Source organism: Squalius cephalus, assembly GCF_949319135.1.
Source record: "Squalius cephalus genome assembly, chromosome: 6".
In the NCBI taxonomy this organism is placed as follows: Eukaryota; Metazoa; Chordata; class Actinopteri; order Cypriniformes; family Leuciscidae; genus Squalius; species Squalius cephalus.
The window spans coordinates 37239582-37245869 of record NC_137127.1 but is presented as its reverse complement, the minus strand read 5'-3'; the positions used below and the strand labels follow the sequence as shown (position 1 = coordinate 37245869).

General features: G+C 32.8%; 1 long non-coding RNA gene across 1 annotated transcript; it reads left to right on the top strand.

Moving 5' to 3' along the window:
• Nucleotides 1-4461: 4461 nt before the first annotated feature.
• LOC307160707 lies at nucleotides 4462-5795 on the top strand. The gene is made up of 3 exons (XR_013821603.1): nucleotides 4462-4701; nucleotides 5203-5270; nucleotides 5448-5795. It is a non-coding gene; the product is annotated as an uncharacterized lncRNA (long non-coding RNA).
• The last annotated feature ends 493 nt before the right edge of the window (nucleotides 5796-6288 follow it).

Sequence of the window (6288 nt, the reverse complement as noted above, 5' to 3'; positions counted from 1 at the left end):
ATCATGTTTTACCAAAAACAGCGCCGTTGCTAGGAGGGCGTCAGCGTCTCTGCCTCTCAGCGCCTCTGCTTCACGAGTGGATGATAGCCCTGAAGACGCCTAGCAATGATATACCTTTAGTGGTAGTATACCTTTAGTTAAGTTATCGCAGCGCGCTAAGAGACAATGTTATCGGAAAATGCAGCCCAGGTATATTCATAATGGAGATTCCAAAGCTCTCTTCTTTGGTCAGAACCATGGAGAGCGATCGCGGATTTACTTTTACAATGCAACACAATATTTAAAGAGCATCAAGCTATTAAAATCTATATTATGTATACGCACAGATAATATAACAGTAGGCTATATTAGTCAATATTTTTTTATTAGGTTAAGCAGTGATTGGATAACGTTTTTTTATTTTATTTTTATTTAACGTTTTTAATTTAAGGCCCACCCACAATTGGTCTGGCTTATCCAAAACTGGAATCCTGGCGCCGTGCCTGGTTGGTCGTGCCAGTTTTGTGGTTATCAAATGTGTAAATAGCATCGCAAGAAGTAGCCTACACATGACAAAGCCAGCACTTTGGTCATCATCTTTCATTATTTCGGCAAATGTCTCCCACACTTTGCTCTTTCTATTTGTGTATTTGCGGAGCTTCCACTCCCCAGTCTTCACCTTTTCTCTTGCCGCCTCCATCTCTACCTGCAGACTGAGCTCGTGCGTCATCTTCGCGCCAGTTATTCAGCCAATAAAGTGTAAATTAAATTTAAAACGTATTCATAGAAAATTGTGTCTAGAACTATATCAATTACAAAGGTTTAATTGGCATCTTTATTTCAAACGACCCGACCGACCGCGACCCGAATATCATTAAAAATATTTTTGGATGACTCGTAACCGCGGGTGACCGCAGGCACCATTTCGGATCAACCCGCGCATCACTGGTTGTCGTTGATGAGAACAGTAACGTTAGCCACGAAAGAATGTTGGTAAGTGGAGCAGTAAAGCTAGGTCTAATGGTATGCTGCTTAGGCTAATCCAAAATAATCATTCGGTACATACACAATAAACTAAGCAAAGAGTATTCAAATACGGGATAATTACGGGAAAAATTTTAAACGGGAAGACAGCAGGAAATAAGTCTGACTAAGGAAGAATCACGGGGTAAACGGGAGGGTATGTCGAGGTTGGTTACAGCAAGCTACCTAGGCTACAAGTAAGCTAGACTAATCAGCTAAAAAGAGTGCAAACCAAAATAAAGAAATGATTTCAAATCAACTTTATAGTGGTAGTCATGGAGTTATTTAAGCCAATTATGGTTGATTGTCACAGTTTATACAATGACACAATTCTGTGCATGGTAGCTTACATCTGTCAGTGGTTGGGCTTCACCTACACAACAGAACAGGTATAAGATGGAATATGGTGGAAAAATATTTTAGTTAAAGATGGCTGTTTTTGAGCTATTTAACAAAATTATTTGTGGTCAGAACTGCAGTAGTCTTAATACAAATGTCAAGATGAAAAATGTGATTGAATATTATCTAGTAATGTGCGCTTTCTGTGTTTATTTATCTGAATATAATTCAGTTGTTTATCTAACACGGACAGGACAACATCATATCTCTCCACACCCAAATGACTACAGAGGTGATCGTTGACAATCATCACATCAACAGCACCATGATGGAGCAGGTCAAGATCACAGAGTTGCTTAGTATCCACATCACAGATGACCCATCTTGATCTATCGACACCACCAACAGAACCTGGCCAAGAAATTCCAAAAACCTCTGCACTTCCTCCCACAGTTGAGGAAGGCTCATCTCCCAAAAATCCATCCTCTTAACTTTCTATAGGGGAATCATAGAGAGCCTCTTCCTTCCACCCCCACCCTCCAGTAACCTAAGGGCAGCTGATTGACTCTTGCACAAATACACTGGTAGTTTACACTATGATGCTGCTACATTGTTTTATTTTTAAATTTGCTATATATGAACATTTGACCCCACTTACACTGCCTTTGCTACTTGTCATGTCATCCACTTACACAATAATACTATATTAATTAGGGATAAGGCACGATTTTCAAATATTCGATTAGCTGATTTTATTATAGAATAGGATGTGCGGGATGATTGTCTTTAAAAAATCCCCATGTTTTAGTTGTGGTTATAAGTTGCAATCCTAAATTCACATACATTTTTTATACATTTAATAAATATATTCTTAATATTTGTTGTTTTTGTTTGTGTTTGAGCGTATATATATCAATATTAATTTTGAGACTTGAAATGTAAACTCTCAAGGGTTGGATTTCTAAATATATGTTGGTTATGTGTCTATTCAGAATGACTTCTGCAGCAACCTTTTTTTTTTTTTGGGGGTATGTCATGTATGCATCACTTGCATATCATTATTCATTCACGTGAAAACATGTTTAACAGTACCAGACATTAGGAAAATATGACATACGGATGTGCCGTTACAGTCAAGTCAAGTTTATTTATATAGCGCTTTTCACAATAGAGATTGTATCAAAGCAGCTTCACAGTATTAAATTAAAACAATACATCAATGTTTGTTTCTAGTGGAAAACGTCCACGTTTGGTAATGCTGATCAATAGTATTGTTGATTGATTAATTAAATTAAATATCCCCAACTGAGCAAGCCATAGGCAACAGTCCATTGCATTAATAAAAATAATTTGTGTGTAGGCTACATTGAACAGACTTTGCCCAACTTGTCTGGGAAAGGAGTTACAGGGCTTTTTACATTTGAGGCTAAACGGATAAAACAGCTAATTTTTAGCTCAGTATTAATGAACTACATTACTAAAATTACATTTTTAATGATTAAAGCAAAATTAAAATTTCAAGAACGCAGCTTCCTGGTCACTGACAAAGATTACCCTTGTGAAAAAGAAGTGTGCTTAATTGTATTGAAAGCGTACTTTTTGTGTGCTTAAAATAATCAAAGTATACTTTTTGAAAAGTGCACTTGCAGATAATATAATAAAATTAAAATTAAAGAAAACTTAAGTGTACTTAAAGGGAATACACTTTAATGACAATATTTATTAACACACTTAAGTGCACTTTTTACAAATGCACTTTGTAATAATATCTAATTAAGTTTAACTTAAAGTAAGTACACTTTCATCACAATATTTATAAACACACTTAAGTGCATTTAAAAAATGCACTTTGTAATAATGTCTAATTAAGCTTAACTTAAAGAAAGTACACTTTCATCACAATATTTATAAACACACTTAAGTACAATTTTTACAAATGCACTTTGTAATAATATCTAATTAAGTCTAATTTAAAGTAAGTACACTTTCATCACAATATTTCTTAACACACTTAAATACACTTTTTAAAAATGCACTTTGTAATAATGTCTAATTAAGTTTTACTTAAAGAAAGTACACTTTTATCATAATATTTATAAACACACTTAAGTGCACTTTTTACGAATGCACTTTGTAATAATATCTAATTAAGTTTAACTTAAAGTAAGTACTCTTTCATCACAATATTTATAAACACACTTAAGTGCATTTTTAAAAATGCACTTTGTAATAATATCTAATTAAGTTTAATTTAAAGTAAGTACACTTTCATCACAATATTTATTAACACACTTAAGTACACTTTAAAAATGTACTTTGTAATAATGTCTAATTAATCTTAACTTAAAGAAAGAACACTTTCATGACAATATTTATAAACACACTTAAGTGCATGTTTAAAAAAATGCACTTTGCAATGTCTAATAAGTTTTACTTAAACATACATTTTTAATAATAATGATTTATAGTGTTTTAAATTTATTAAAGTTAAAGTTATAAGTTATTAAAGGGAATTTATTTTGATGTATTGACTAATATATAAAATAACAGTTTTAATGGAAAACATGGAAAATAATTGATTTTAAGTCCAACTCAAGTGTGTTGTCCAAAATTAATTTGTTAATGTATTTTAAATGTGTTTTGTCTATAATATATACTGTGTGCATTATGCAGTTGAAATGTATTTTTCCAATACATCTGCTTATACAGTATAATCCACTACAACTTATTGTTGACATTTTTATCACCAGCCCTTGCTCTATGAACTCAACTAGTGTCAGCTTTCTACATAATATTTGAAAATAAAATGTAATATATGAGAGGAGTCTAATAGTAATGTGTTGTAGCTACTTTACATCTGTGAACATAATACTTTCAATATCATTATGTTGTTCTAAGTCAATTAAACACACATTTAAAATTGTATTAATTGCGAGCAAAAGTTAAACAAATGTAAACAAAATGAATTTGCATTTAAATTCAGTTAAAATACATTTAATTTTAATCACACTAGACTACATTGAAAAAAAAGATTAACTTTTAGTTAGGTTAATGAGTAAAGTTTTGTGAACTTACAGAGTTTAACAACACAATGAGTTAGAACAACTTCAACTTAAACAGAAAAGCTGAAATAACATTTAACCATGCATGATATATGAATATGTTGTTTAATGCGCATGCGCGAGAAATACTACGTCATTATGACGCTCTACTTCACTAGAGTTTGAAAAATGCGCTATGTTTTGCGATCCGTTTGCGATGCGTGATGATACTGAAGCTAGCCAAACAAGAGAACAAAAGGAGCACCACGTTTGGATGTTTGTTTGCAGATGAGACGTTATGCTGCAAATAATCAGTCAAGTAAGTATATATTGATGCTTTCTTTAGTTATTTTTTTTTCACCGTAACATGTCAGTTGCTGAGTGCATTTTAATCGCAGATATTATAAACTCAATAGACTCGGGAGGTGAATTAATCATGTTTTCAATAATTTATATATGATTGCATTCTAATAATGTCTTACATTGTAATGTGAGGAAGGCGTGTGTGGTCGTGTTCGAGGAATTTGGTTGCTGATTTTTTTTAAAAAACTAAACCAACTTTTTTAATTATTTTAAACTAGCTACTAAACATTTGCTGAATGCTGATCCAATATTGTAACACTCGAAGACGTTTATATACATTTAATACAAATAATCAATCTTATAACCACCATAAATATTTAATATATTACCCACCTTTAGAAAAAATGCTTGTAATGTGTTCAATTTCATTTTGTATTTAAAGAGTTGTTCAATTACTATTTGTTTTGGAATATGTAATATTTTTGTGTTTATCTGGATTTAAACATTCACTTTGCAGGATCAGTTCATATTTGTTATTGGAGATACAGTGCAAGCGGTGTGGAATCACAGACCTGTATTGATGAGGTGATGTTACAAGATTTATCATGACAGCACATCCTGATCAAGCTAAAACACTACTTTCAAGTCACTAACTAACGTTATCCCTATAGCTTTTAAATGCTTTGAATCTTTTGCATGAGCAAGTAATAAATTCCCACCTGTGCATTTACACCTGCCCTATAATCATCATATATTTTATAGGTAACAAACCAAAGGAAGAAGGCTTGCAGCATTGCTGTGTCAACCGTGGTAAATACAGGAACAGGAACATCCTTCATGAAGATAGCTATGTGGGGCAAGCTTAAAATGTAAGAATACCTTTCTTAATTTGCATTGGTCCTGGGTTTGCATGGGTCATATATCTATATTTGTGTAATTGATAAAGTTATGCTTAATTCCCTGTAAAGTAGCAATAAAAAGGTTCTCTATTTTTAATCACTTTAAGCCCAGTGTCAGTAAAGATGGCGTAGTCAGTGGAATCCTGGTGTTTGTGGGAAATAGAAGGAACCTTGCCCAGCTTTCTACTACGATGTGGCCCTGGTGACTGAGGTAATCAATCACATCACACAATTTATCAACAGTTAACAGTCAAAAGTTGACATACACCTTGCAGAATAAACTGCTTCATCAGGGTAGTACTAAATAAAGATAAAACGTACATTTTTGTGATCCCTATTATTGATAAAATTGTTAACATTTTGCAGATACTGCAAGGTGTATATCAACTTTGAAGCGCAACTGTATATCTATCTCTTTCATTCAATTGAGCCAAATATAATAATGGACTGGATCTGTATTATAAACAAATTCTCTGTTTTTTTGTGTTTGTTTTTTTTTCCTCAAGGCATTTTTTCTGACTTTCCCGCATCTTTGAAACATTTCCATTCACATATACTCTGGAGAGCATCTGGGACACTGCCATAAACAGCACTTTCCAACAACTTAAAAAATTGGGTGACAAATCATTTTGGTTTTTGTGCTTTTGGAGTTCTTCAGTGTTTTTTTTTTTTTTTTTTTTTTTGACAAACTTAGATTCACTGTA